The sequence below is a fragment of the Tachypleus tridentatus genome, chromosome 4, assembly GCF_004210375.1.
Source record: "Tachypleus tridentatus isolate NWPU-2018 chromosome 4, ASM421037v1, whole genome shotgun sequence".
Taxonomy (NCBI): domain Eukaryota; kingdom Metazoa; phylum Arthropoda; class Merostomata; order Xiphosura; family Limulidae; genus Tachypleus; species Tachypleus tridentatus.
Window position 1 is genome coordinate 6,997,223 of NC_134828.1, and position 12,854 is coordinate 7,010,076.

Here is a 12,854-nt window from a genome sequence, read left to right on the forward strand (position 1 = left end):
GTGAATACTATGAAATTAGCCTAAATACTAGCTGGTCAAAAGTTTAAGATCATACCAAAAAAAAGTGTTCTAAACATGGTAGGAAATGCCCAACAAGAGGTCTCAGTAGTGAGTTGCACGGCCGTCATTGCGAATAACTGCAAACATTCGCTTTGGCATGGTCGATATAAGCATTTGCAGAAGGCTGGCTGGAATGTTATTTCAAGAGGTGAAGATGGCTTCACGAAGATCATGCACTGTTTGGAATTGACGTCCATTTCTATAGACTTCCCTTGCCATCCACCCTCAAACATTTTCAATGGGGTTCAGCTCGGATGAACACGCTGGATAGTAAAAAAAAAAAAAAAATCACGTTATTCGCCATGAAAGAGTAATTTGTCCTGCGGGCATTGTGGATTGCAGCGTTGTCCTGCTGAAAGATCCAGTCATTTCCACACAAGTGAGGGCCCTTCAGTCAATAAGAATGCTCTCTCCAACATGCCAATGTAGCCAGCTGCTGTTTGGTGCCTCTGTATAACCTGCAGCTCCATTGTTCCATGGAAGGAGAAAGCACCCCAGATCATGATGGAACCTCCTCCACTGTGTCTTGTAGAAAATGTTTCCGGTGAGATATCCTTATCGTGCCAGTAACGTTGGAAGTCATCTGGATCATCCAGATTAAATTTTTTCTCATCAGAGAACAAAACCTTCTTCCACTTTTCTACATCCCTATGTTTGGTGCTTCTCAGCAAAGTTTAACCAAGCTGTTTTGTGGTGTGGAAGGAGGCGTGGCCTTTGAAGACATTTAAGGTTTTTAAAGCCTTTCTCTTGTAGATGCCGTCTTATTGTTCTTGAGCTGCATTCTGTGTCCGTAAGGGCCTTATTCTGGTTCGACGATCAGCTGGTGTCTTGCTGGACAACCCGTCGAATCCTCCTGCTCAACGCCGACAACATTTTCTTGGGCCGACAACTTGAAATTCTCGTTCCGTATCCCTCGGGGTCTTAAGAAATTTACAACAACAGTTTTACTATGCCCAATCTCTCCAGTGATGACACGTTGAGAGAGACCTTGCTTTTGCAGCTCGATAATTCTGCCACGTTCAAACTCTGTCAACGTTTTAGCCTTTGCCATTTTTTTACCCAATGTAACACAAGAGATGTTAGTGGGAGATGTTGACAACGCTAGTGCTTGAACACAAATGACTAAATTTCGTTACGTGTTTACCGATTAACGCTTCGTTTCAGTATGGTCTTAAACTTTTGACCAGCTAGTATTTAGGCTAATTTCATAGTGTTCACATTTTCCCTGTTAAATGCTAAAAAAATTTTTTTTCCCCCCTTTTCTTATTTTTATCTTTCGAAGCTCTATTCAAATAAGTGGTTAAGTCTTACAACGCAAAATGCATATTTTGTCTTTATATTCATTGTCCTTAAGACTTTGGCCAGCAGTGTATCTATAGTACAAAATCTGTCGTATGAATATACGCAAGTATAAACATATCTCCTTCGCCATACCCGGCTTTTATTCCACGTATCCTTCCAAGAAATGCTTTTATCCTTTTATTCCTCGTATCCTTCCAAGAAATGCTTTTATCCTTTTTTTAAAATAATGTATTAGTTTTCATTTCTAACATTTGATAACAACGTTAGGTCACGATAGCACTTTTTATCAATTTTTTAAAATATGTTAAGTCGGACTCTCTTCCCATTGTTAACCGTATAAAAATAGAAGCATTAGGTGATTTTACAATTACTCGCACGGTGGCGCCGCTAGACAACAGTGAACAGATCTAATGGTGAGAGGTTTCCTGAAATGATAATTTTAAAAGTAATTTTTAAACAACTTCAACTGCGGCTCGTCCTGCTTCCTATAGTTTGGGAACGACATTTTTAATTAAATACATATTGTGGAAGTATCTCTATGAAACCCAAAGTTTTAGAAATACTGGTACGAAATGTGCAAATTAAAAACGCACGTCTAAATAATTTTATATTCCAGTGTTAATGAATTATCTACCCTCACAAATAACTAACGTCATAAGTAACCACACACCACTCGTTTTGTTTCCTTTCTGTGCTCACGACATCAGCTCAAAGTGATCAAAATGTACGCATACTAGTTTAAAATTGTAACGCTACTAATATTATATATAATTTAAATAACTTACCATATAAACCATATAATCTTAGCTAAGATGTTTTATCCAGATATTCCGCTGTACTACTATACTTATCATATACCTTCGCTATTACCCCAAGTGGAACCCACAACTCAACTCTCTTCTGTCCTGATGCACAGAAAATAACATCTCTTTCACACAAACTTACTCGATTTTCCTTGGGAACATTGCAATGTGTACAGTATTGGAAATAACTATGGAAAAGATGAGGAAGAAACTGTTCACTCGTCAACAATACACAAAGTGGTAAAAAAAAGGAAATATTCTGGAGCGTATTTTTAATAATAGAAGTGATGGACGTAAAGGACAACTATCTCAGGATATCTGTTTCTACAGATCTTAGTTGAAATATTCGTTTCGGTATCGTTTGCAAACATCAGTTAAGTTATACATCGTTTCAATGAACGTGTAACTCTTCCAAAACTAAACCAAAGATCGAAATGGCCATCAGGCCACAAACCGTGGAATGATCAAAAGTGGACATACGTACAGATGACCATTGGACACAAGTTTATTCCAATGTTTGTCAACCACGACAACAACTTCTCGGAGAGATGCATGAATTATATTGTATAACATGTACCTACAGTGAAGCATGATGGGATAGGACCGAGGTTCATGGTCTAATCCATCGCGTCATCCCTTAAAAAAAGCATGGAGTCATTTTATTCCATCGCGTCATCCCTTAAAAAAAAGCATAGAGTCATTTTATTCCATTGCGTCATCCCTTAAAAAAAGCATGGAGTCATTTTATTCCATCGCGTCATCCCTTAAAAAAAAAGCATGGAGTCATTTTATTCCATTGCGTCATCCCTTAAAACGCATGGAGTCATTTTATTCCATCGCGTCATCCCTTAAAAAAAGCACGGAGTCATTTTAATCCATCGCGTCATCCCTTAAAAAAACAGGGAGTCATTTTCCAAAAAAAAGTAATAAACTCATGTATACAGTAAAGATTTGTTTGTTTGTTTTGGAATTTCGCACAAAGCTACTCGAGGGCTGTCTGTGCTAGCCGTCCCTAATTTAGCAGTGTAAGACTAGAAGGAAGGCAGCTAGTCATCACCACCCACCGCCAACTCTTGGGCTACTCTTTTACCAACGAATAGTGAGATTGACCGTCACATTATACGCCCCCACGGCTGGGAGCGTAAGCATGTTTAGCGCGACGCGGGCGCGAACCCGCGACCCTCGGATTACGAGTCGCACGCCTTACGCGCTTGGCCATGCCAGGCCCTTACAGTAAAGAAGCCAACAAAACCATAGCTCGGTCACTGTCCAAATAGGAACTGTGTTTTGACTATCGTATATAATTGTTCTCAAGGTTGTTTCTTGGATAACAATCAAAACATTCCTCTATAATTCTTATCAAGGCTATTCTTGGTATTACCACTATAATAACTGTCCTATATAACTGTTATCAATGCTATGCTTAGTATTACCACGACAACTGTCCTATATAACTGTTATCAATGCTATGCTTGGTATTACCACGACAACTGTCCTATATAACTTATCAATGCTATTCTTGGTATTGACCACGACAACTGTCCTATATAACTTATCAATGCTATTCTTGGTATTGCCACGACAACTGTCCTATATAACTGTTATCAAAGCTATTCTTGGTATTACCACGACAACTGTCCTGTATAACTGTTATCAAAGCTATTCTTGGTATTACCACGACAACTGTCCTATACAACTGTTATCAATGCTATTCTTGGTATTACCATGACAACTGTCCTATATAACTGTTATCAATGCTATTCTTGGTATTACCATGACAATTGTCCTATATAACTGTTATCAATGCTATTCTTGGTATTACCATAACAATTGTCCTATATAACTGTTATCAATACTATTCTTGGTATTACCATGACAACTATCCTATATTATTGGTATCAATGCTTTTGTTACCATGACAACTATCCTATATAATTGTTATAAAGGCTGTTGTTGACATAATGAAAAATGATATCCTATATAATTGTTACCAAGGCGCTCCACCCACAAACTGAGGGTCGCGAGTTAGAATCCATGTCACCCAACAGGTTTATCTTTTTCAGTCATGAAGGACGTTATAACGTACGGTTAATACCACTATTGATTGATAAAACAGTATTCCAAGAGTTGTTGGTAAGTGTTGTTCTCTAGTTAGCGGCTAGCACAAGTAACTAGTGTCCAAGAGTTGTTGGTAAGTGTTGTTCTCTAGTTAGCGGTTAGCACAAGTAACTAGTGTCCAAGAGTTGTTGGTAAGTGTTGTTCTCTAGTTAGCGGCTAGCACAAGTAACTAGTGTCCAATAGTTGTTGGTAAGTGTTGTTCTCTAGTTAGCGGCTAGCACAAGTAACTAGTGTAGCTCTTCACATACTCAAAAAAAAAAAAAAATGGCGTTAAGGGACGTCTATGTAATTAGTAATACACAAATAAAATCGTTATAATTATGACGTCATTATAAATGATACTAGAGTTAAGTTAACTGACATGCTTCACGTTCCTTTGTTTTTTTACTACCTTGATTCGTCGCTTTGGGTAGTGATAAAAATCCTGACTTTCCTGTTTTAGTTCTAACAAACTTAGCGAAAGGCCAAGCAAGGTTCGGTTGTCCATGATAAAGGTTTGTTTGTTTCAGCAGCTGATAACAATAGTGGTTGTGAATCATCATCCTCCACGAGGTAAAGCTACCAACTAATATATGTGAATCTAGAGCGACAGAAAGAAGTAAAACGAAAAGAGATTTCATCATTAGATTGCTACCCGTATAGAGCGGGATGGAAAATATTGTAATGTCTTTTCAATGTCAGCGTAACCCGGTGTTTAAGGATAAATCAAGAACTTAATTGAGGCTGTCCAGTTGTGACACACACACACACGTGATGTAAGGTTCTAAAAGCTGCTATTGGTAAGAACCCGAAGGATTATCATAATAAGGTCTAACTTCATTGGTCGGTCCATACGGTTTGCCTCATGGGTCCTGCTCCAGCTTCGACATACATTTTTATTGTGTAGATTACAATCTCGTATTAACACTAGAGGCAGGACAGCGAGTTGTTAATTAACTGACTTGGAGCTGGTGTCTGAACAAACAAAGTATCGACCTTATGAAGGTATTGAAACACATATTCACGCACCTAACGAACTCTTGTCTCAATTCACAACAGGACCAGTAAACTGAACACTAAAGGTACGAAAAACCCAGGCATGTTAAAAACAGCTTTTCTTACCGGCTGTGTTTACACCCACGTTAAAAACAGCTTTTCTTACCGGCTGTGTTTACGTAACCCACGTTAAAAACAGCTTTTCTTACCGGCTGTGTTTACGTAACCCACGTTAAAACAGCTTTTCTTACCGGCTGTGTTTACGTAACCCACGTTAAAAAACACTTTTCTTACCGGCTGTGTTTACGTAACCCACGTTAAAAACAGCTTTTCTTACCGGCTGTGTTTACGTAACCCACGTTAAAAACAGCTTTTCTTACCGGCTGTGTTTACGTAACCCACGTTAAAAACAGCTTTTCTTACCGGCTGTGTTTACGTAACCCACGTTAAAAACAGCTTTTCTTACCGGCTGTGTTTACACCCACGTTAAAAACAGCTTTTCTTACCGGCTGTGTTTACACCCACGTTAAAAACAGCTTTTCTTACCGGCTGTGTTTACACCCACGTTAAAAACAGCTTTTCTTACCGGCTGTGATTACACCCACGTTAAAAACAGCTTTTCTTACCAGCTGTGATTACACCCACGTTAAAAACAGCTTTTCTTACTAGCCGCGGGCGAGATGTGTTACGTGTAGACACCCATGTTTGAACATGTTAGAAGAAATAAAACAACTTTTAATATCAACCATGAAAGCTGTACAAACCAATGTATTAAAGTACTTTGGGAGCTGACAGTTTACCCTGACTCGACATTGGCAGACTTCCTGTTGTTTATTGTAATAAACGTTGAAAGAAGGACTTTTAATTAAATCTCGCTCATCGGCTCCGAAAGACTTATGAATAAGAAAGTTTGTTATCAGTGATTTCAATCTACACACCTCGACTCCCTGGGGCGCGACCACACAGCGGCTTACTTCGTGGGCGTGGTTGGCAACGACTTCACTTTCACAATAATATACAGCCACGTTTTCTGTAAATCTACATAATAAATAACTGCATGCCGATAAGTGACAAATTATCTCCACAGATGAAGAACAAATGGGTTTTCTTGCCAAGCTCTGAGGAAGTTAGTCGGTCGCCTAGACAACGCAGCTGATCGTACATTGCTGCACGACTTACATAAAACGTTTTGAACGTGACAGAAGTCAGTAATGGGTGAGATCCTTACACGAAATTATAACACATACAAGACAAAATAACACATCCAAAACTAGGAACACAAAAATCAACATATCAGATAAACTCGAATTCTTTACTTTATTAAAAACAACGATTTATAAAGCTTCCTTACATGTATATAAGATACAAAGTATTTCTATATCCTACCGCTGCTGACGACTCAATATATAACTGTGGCTAGGAAAGGATTTCATGATCGTGGAAGTTCTTAAACTGTGTAGCTGTTTCTTAAAACTTCATTTTTGACAGGCAGATGTTTATAAGGGTAATGTATGATTTCTAGTTTAATAATAAAGTAGCTGTCGGTGGGTAGGGTTCACTAGTTTATCTCTTAAATATTAGTAAAGCATAGCACAGATAAACTTCGAGTAGTCTAAAAAACAAAAGTCTCATAAGAAACAATTATCACCTTAAAGTTTCTAACTATCAGACGAAGATATTACAACACTTCTAGAAGGAAGTGTAGAAACAATGTGACTTATAGGTGAACCTTTTAGTCAGTCTGTATGTTAGAAAAATGAAATAGTATATAGTACATACCGCTAATCCCTCCATAGTACGCGTTATACTAAAACAGATCCCTCCATAGCACGCATTATACTAAAACAGATCCCTCCATAGCACGCATTATACTAAAACAGATCCCTCCATAGCACGCATTATACTAAAACAGATCCCTCCATAGCACGCATTATACTAAAACAGATCCCTCCATAGCACGCATTATACTAAAACAGATCCTCCATAGCACATTATACTAAAACAGATCCCTCCATAGCGCACATTATACTAAAACAGATCCCTCCATAGCGCACATTATACTAAAACAGATCCCTCCATAGCGCACATTATACTAAAACAGATCCCTCCATAGCGCACATTATACTAAAACAGATCCCTCCATAGCGCACATTATACTAAAACAGATCCCTCCATAGCACACACACACTAAAACAGATCCCTCCATAGCACACATACTAAAACAGATCCCTCCATAGCACACATACTAAAACAGATCCCTCCATAGCACACATACTAAAACAGATCCCTCCATAGCACACATTATACTAAAACAGATCCCTCTATAGTACACATTACATACCACTAATTGTTCTGTAATACACATTACAATATCAGATAATTAAAACCTCAAAATAAGTAAATACCTCTTAAGTTAAAGCGCATCAACTCATATTACATTTGGTGTATGTTTGTCAACTTCACCATTCATTGGTCCACTACTTGAATCAAAATGACGATAACTATTTACATTCGTTCGTTAATAAAAACAGCATATTGGATGTTTCGGGCTAATTCTGTGTCAGATATGTACTATCCACATTAAATATTCGTGATACTGGTTTTAAAATGGTATAAATCGAATTTTCACATAATTACGTCTTACGTTAAATTAAAAACGCCCTACCGGAGAGAGGTTGTTTCCTTTGCCGGAAACAAATTGGCAAATCTCATTACCACACTGACTGATAGTGACTAGAATGTTGTAAGATGATGAACAACATTAATGGGGCTCTTCTCCTAAGCAGGAAGATTTGTTTGTTTTTCTGTCAAATTCATAAGAACAAAGAATTAAAAGATTTAATGAAAAAAAATGAACGGGCCATTTCTTCCATCTCATTTATTGCTATGTTTCTTTTTTATTTTCCTTGAAAATAAATATAAAAAAAAACGTAAAAAGAAACAAAAACGAAAACATTTCAAGAAGACATTCTCGTTTGTTAAATAGATATGTGATTGGCAAATCGTAGCCTTGTTTTTAGAATACATGTAGTAATAACAACGATTTTAATATATATGTAAAATATATTCATAAAATATTTACGTAAAATATTTTCTCAACCCAAACGAGCTGTGTTTACATGTACCTTTTTCTCTACAAGTCGGTTTTTTCGACATCACTAACGATTTTAATGTATAACTTTCTACAAGCAATTTAAAAGTACTAGTAAATGCCGAACATGATACTTCTGCACGTGTCCTTGACATTAATAGTTATTTATGGTAATTAGTGCCACCAAAATAATGTTAAGCAGGATTTTATTTGCTTTCTTGTCTTAGAGTAAATCTTTTTGCGTTCTGGCCACAACGAGGAATCGAACCAAAGTTTGTCGTTATAACTCTGTCAACTTACCGCTGGGATACTTTCTAAAAACTACACGATTGACAATTTAGGTCATCCCATATTAAAACTAATATCACAATATTATTTTATATTTGTAGTTATCCCAGAAAACTCGGTAAACCTTATTTGGCCTCGTTGCCATTGGATACATCATTCACCTCTAAGTGTAACAAGCTGCACTTGTCACAAAATGAAAAGCGCCACCTGATTAAAAATTGTATATTTATATATTTTGATGAGGTAAAAATAGGTGTTGTCATAATGGATTAAATTTAGCATAAAACACGATTAATTAACATAAACAGGTATTCATTTTGAAATACGTAAAATAGGAATATTCCATTTATTATCAAATATGAAATTTAGTTATCCAACCATATGTCAGTTTTACCAGTTAATGTGTCAGAGAAAAAAAACGTTACTTTTAACTGATACGTTTCGTGCAGCGAAGCCTAACTGCTATAAAACAGGCGCATGGCACACGTTCACGACAATAGTATTCAGAAACAAGTATTTTGTTACTGTTCACATTTATTAAATGCATGTAGAATGTAATGTAAGAACGTGCTATGTTAGGTTTTGGATGAAATACCAGCAACCCTGGTCAAACTACGTCATGTTACGACGGCCGCTGCGACTAATTTCCACTCAGCTGTGAACCACAAGGTCAAAGAGTTTTGCCATTACTCGAACAGAGCAGCAAGTTCACTTGACTGTCTAACTTCCCGCTGTTCCTACCTCTGACACGCTCTGAGCGGCGACTATTGCCACATAGGCGCACCATGATACCGTGCGGAACGACCCTTACATCTAGCAATTCGGGAACGTGACAAGCCCCTTGTGGCCATGGCGGCTTCACTCAAAGACGAGCTCACGGCGCAGCTGTACGTGTTCTCTGTGTGGGACGTTACGAACTCCGTGCGGTCGGGATAACCCGCTGTCACTGGGAGTGCTCCATTTAAACATGATGTAGTGCGAAGGCCCGCAGTCGCCATGTCAAGTACCCACAGCCCAGGTGACACTCAGTCGAGCCGACAACTTGTTAGTGGCATTGAACGTGCTAACTAACTCTCTATAACCCAGCCATAGCTATGGAGTCGAGCAGATGTAAACAGGTACGGGTAATTAGGGCGTTGATATTATCGATAATGTAAAACTATTACTCGGGTAAGCCTTGCATTCAACCAGTTCAAACAACACGAACAATTTGTTTCAACTTAACTAAAATATTTAAGTTAAACCGCGCACTAAATTGATGATTGTGTGAGTCAAGCATTAGGAAATATAAATGTGTGGGGCATTTACAACATTTTTACAGACCAAAAACAACACCCGCGTCACTTACCTCTGTATTAACACAGAGTGGAGCTCGTCTGTATTGTCCTGCCAACTTGGTGATACATAAACCAAGAATCTGAAGAAGAAAAAAAAAAAAAACAGTAATATTACGAAACAGGTTGGGAAAAATTAAATATCCTCTTCTTACTTCCAGTAATCCGGGCCAACTGAATATTAAAACAGATATTTGAGAACAAAAGTATTAAACAGATGTAATATTTACATACGAGCATTTGATAGTTATTAAATATTCGTATAAAACTTTTACTAATAACAGTAATGTAATAGTACACACAAAATCAAAAGAAGACCAGCATTTAGAATCATTGCAATTAACGAGTTCCTCATTACAAGATCTGAAACGTTTACTTAGATGTAACGCTGCATGCAAAATCACACAAACTTCAAAGAACTATGACATCTAAAAATTCGGTGCGAATAAACAGCGTTCGATAATACAGGGCCTGCTGATGATAAAATCACTTTCCATTTTTCTTAAATCTTTATAAATGTAAATAAAATAATTGTAATATATTTCAACAACATTCGGACAACCTTTTATGACTGTGAAATGAGTGAAAACGTTCTAAATAAATTTCACAGAATTCTTAATAAGCCGGTAACTTATTCGATGCAGCCCGAAAGGTCCGGACTACCTGACTCGCAGCCTGAAGTTGGTTGTGAACTCATGCACCCCGCACAAAGCAACGACGGAGACAGAACTTCGAGAAAATCATAAGCAAACATGCTTACCAGTATGCTGAGTGTTTTAGGGGACATGAAGCCATGTAGCCCTTCTGCCATTATTAGCAGACCGTCTGTTGAAACAGTCGGATGGAGTTGGATTTTCTCATGGGGCAAACGTTCCCGCCGAACCACAACCATCGTCAGGCCTAAATCACCACAGCACTGCAGTCTAACGCTCATTCCCGAAACTTAGCTGTTCGACAAAGCGTGTAAAGTCGTCGCTTCCTGATTGGCTGATACCTTATCCATTCAGCAAGCCCTGCCAAGATGAAATACGTTCGCGCGCTTAGTATACAAACCTTAAGTGTTTATTACGAAGATGTAACTTGCTGAGGCAAATTAAAAGTACCAAAAAGAGCAGTAAGTAATTTTCATTATTTGATTTTTACTGACGTAGCTTCTGTAATAGGTTTACAGAAGTTTCATAATCAATTCTAGCCTCAACATTTCTAAACTGGCAGAGTGAGGGGGGGGGGTATAAACAAAATTTAAATTAGATTAATGGACTTGGTGGACTACGACATTTCAGGGGACCCGAACCCATTTCTCTGCTCACCGCTAACAACACACTTGTAACGATCAGCTGTTATTGTGCTACATCAAACACAATAACGGTCAAATTCAAAATAATCAAAATATATTTATGTAGAAAAGATAATATAAAAATAACCTTGTTGATAAAAACAGACAATTTCCTGTAAAATAATGTGCTGGAAACACCAAATCATCGATTTATCAAACACCTTAAATTATGTCATAAAAACATCTGAGTGTTACATCGTGAATCCTATAGTCACAAAGAGCCTATAAACAAAGTTCTAATTTGTATTTGTAAAATAAAAACTTAGGTCCAAAAACCTGTTGAGAGACATTCTGTATATCTGTCATTTACCTGTCTATTGACGAACGTAGAAAAGTAAAAACATTCTACTTTTCAATTGTTGATACACTGTTAATGAGTATTATGGTTTATTGTATAGAGCTTAAACACGAAAGACATTGAAGGATTATTTAATTATTAATACATTATTTTATATATGGTTATTTAGTTAAATGCTACATAGGATAACTCTCTTTAGTTATATGTTGCAAACCAAAACATTTTTAAAAAGTTGTCAATTTGATAAACATGGTTTACTATTGTGAAGCTGAATTTCATTAGTTAGATTTATTTCTTATATATTTGTTTAATTTCACACAAAGTTCTTCTAGTCTCCTTAATTATGAGATGGTAGACAAGTCAGAACGGAACTACTTAACACCACACACCGCCAACTCTTGGTCTACTCTTTAATAGGATTGATCGATACATCATAACGCTTCATGTCTGAAAAGGTGAACATGTTCTGTGACGGGATTCGAATCTGCAATCCACAGTTTGCGAGCTCAATGCGCCAATCACCAAACCATATTTAATTGTTAACTATATATTTTACAAATCGTTTATTAGTTATGCATAAAGTTGAAGATGGATAATTTCATAGTTTGAAGCTGAAGGTGGAATAATTTCATTGTTAAAACTTGAAGGTGGAGTAATTTCATTGTTTAGAGTTGAAGGTGGAATAATTTGATGTTTAAACTTGAAGATCGAGTAATTTCATTGTTTAAAATTGAAGCTGGGAATAATTTCATTGTTAAAACTTGAAAGTGGAGTAATTTCATTGTTAGAACTTGAAGGTGGAGCAATTTCATTGTTAGAACTTGAAGGTGGAGCAATTTCATTGTTTAAAATTGAAGATGGAATAATTTCATTGTTAAAATTTGAAGGTGGAATAATTTCATTGTTTAAAGTTGAAGATGGGAATAAATTCATTGTTAAAACTTGAAAGTGGAGTAATTTCATTGTTAAAACTTGAAAGTGGAATAATTTCATAGTTTGAAGCTGAAGATCGAGTAATTTCATTGTTAAAATTTGAAGGTGGAATAATTTCATTGTTTAAAGTTAAAGATGGGAATAATTTCATTGTTAAAACTTGAAAGTAGAGTAATCTCATGGTTAAAACTTGAAAGTGGAGTAATTTCATTGTTAAAACTTGAAAGTGGAATAATTTCATAGTTTGAAGCTGAAGATCGAGTAATTTCATTGTTAAAATTTGATGGTGGAATAATTTCATTGTTTAAAGTTAAAG

The 12,854-nt window shown here is 36.8% G+C and overlaps 1 pseudogene across 1 annotated transcript in view; it reads right to left on the reverse strand.

Moving 5' to 3' along the window:
• The window catches only part of LOC143248514 (metalloprotease TIKI1-like), a 36,370-nt pseudogene extending 25,450 nt beyond the window's left edge, over window positions 1-10,920 (reverse strand). Inside the window, exons 1-2 of the transcript XR_013027031.1 lie at window positions 10,732-10,920; window positions 9,986-10,054 (exon numbers count right to left, since the gene is read on the reverse strand). The product of XR_013027031.1 is annotated as a metalloprotease TIKI1-like (transcript). The remainder of the gene's footprint in view (window positions 1-9,985; window positions 10,055-10,731) is intronic.
• Between the last annotated feature and the right edge of the window lie 1,934 nt (window positions 10,921-12,854).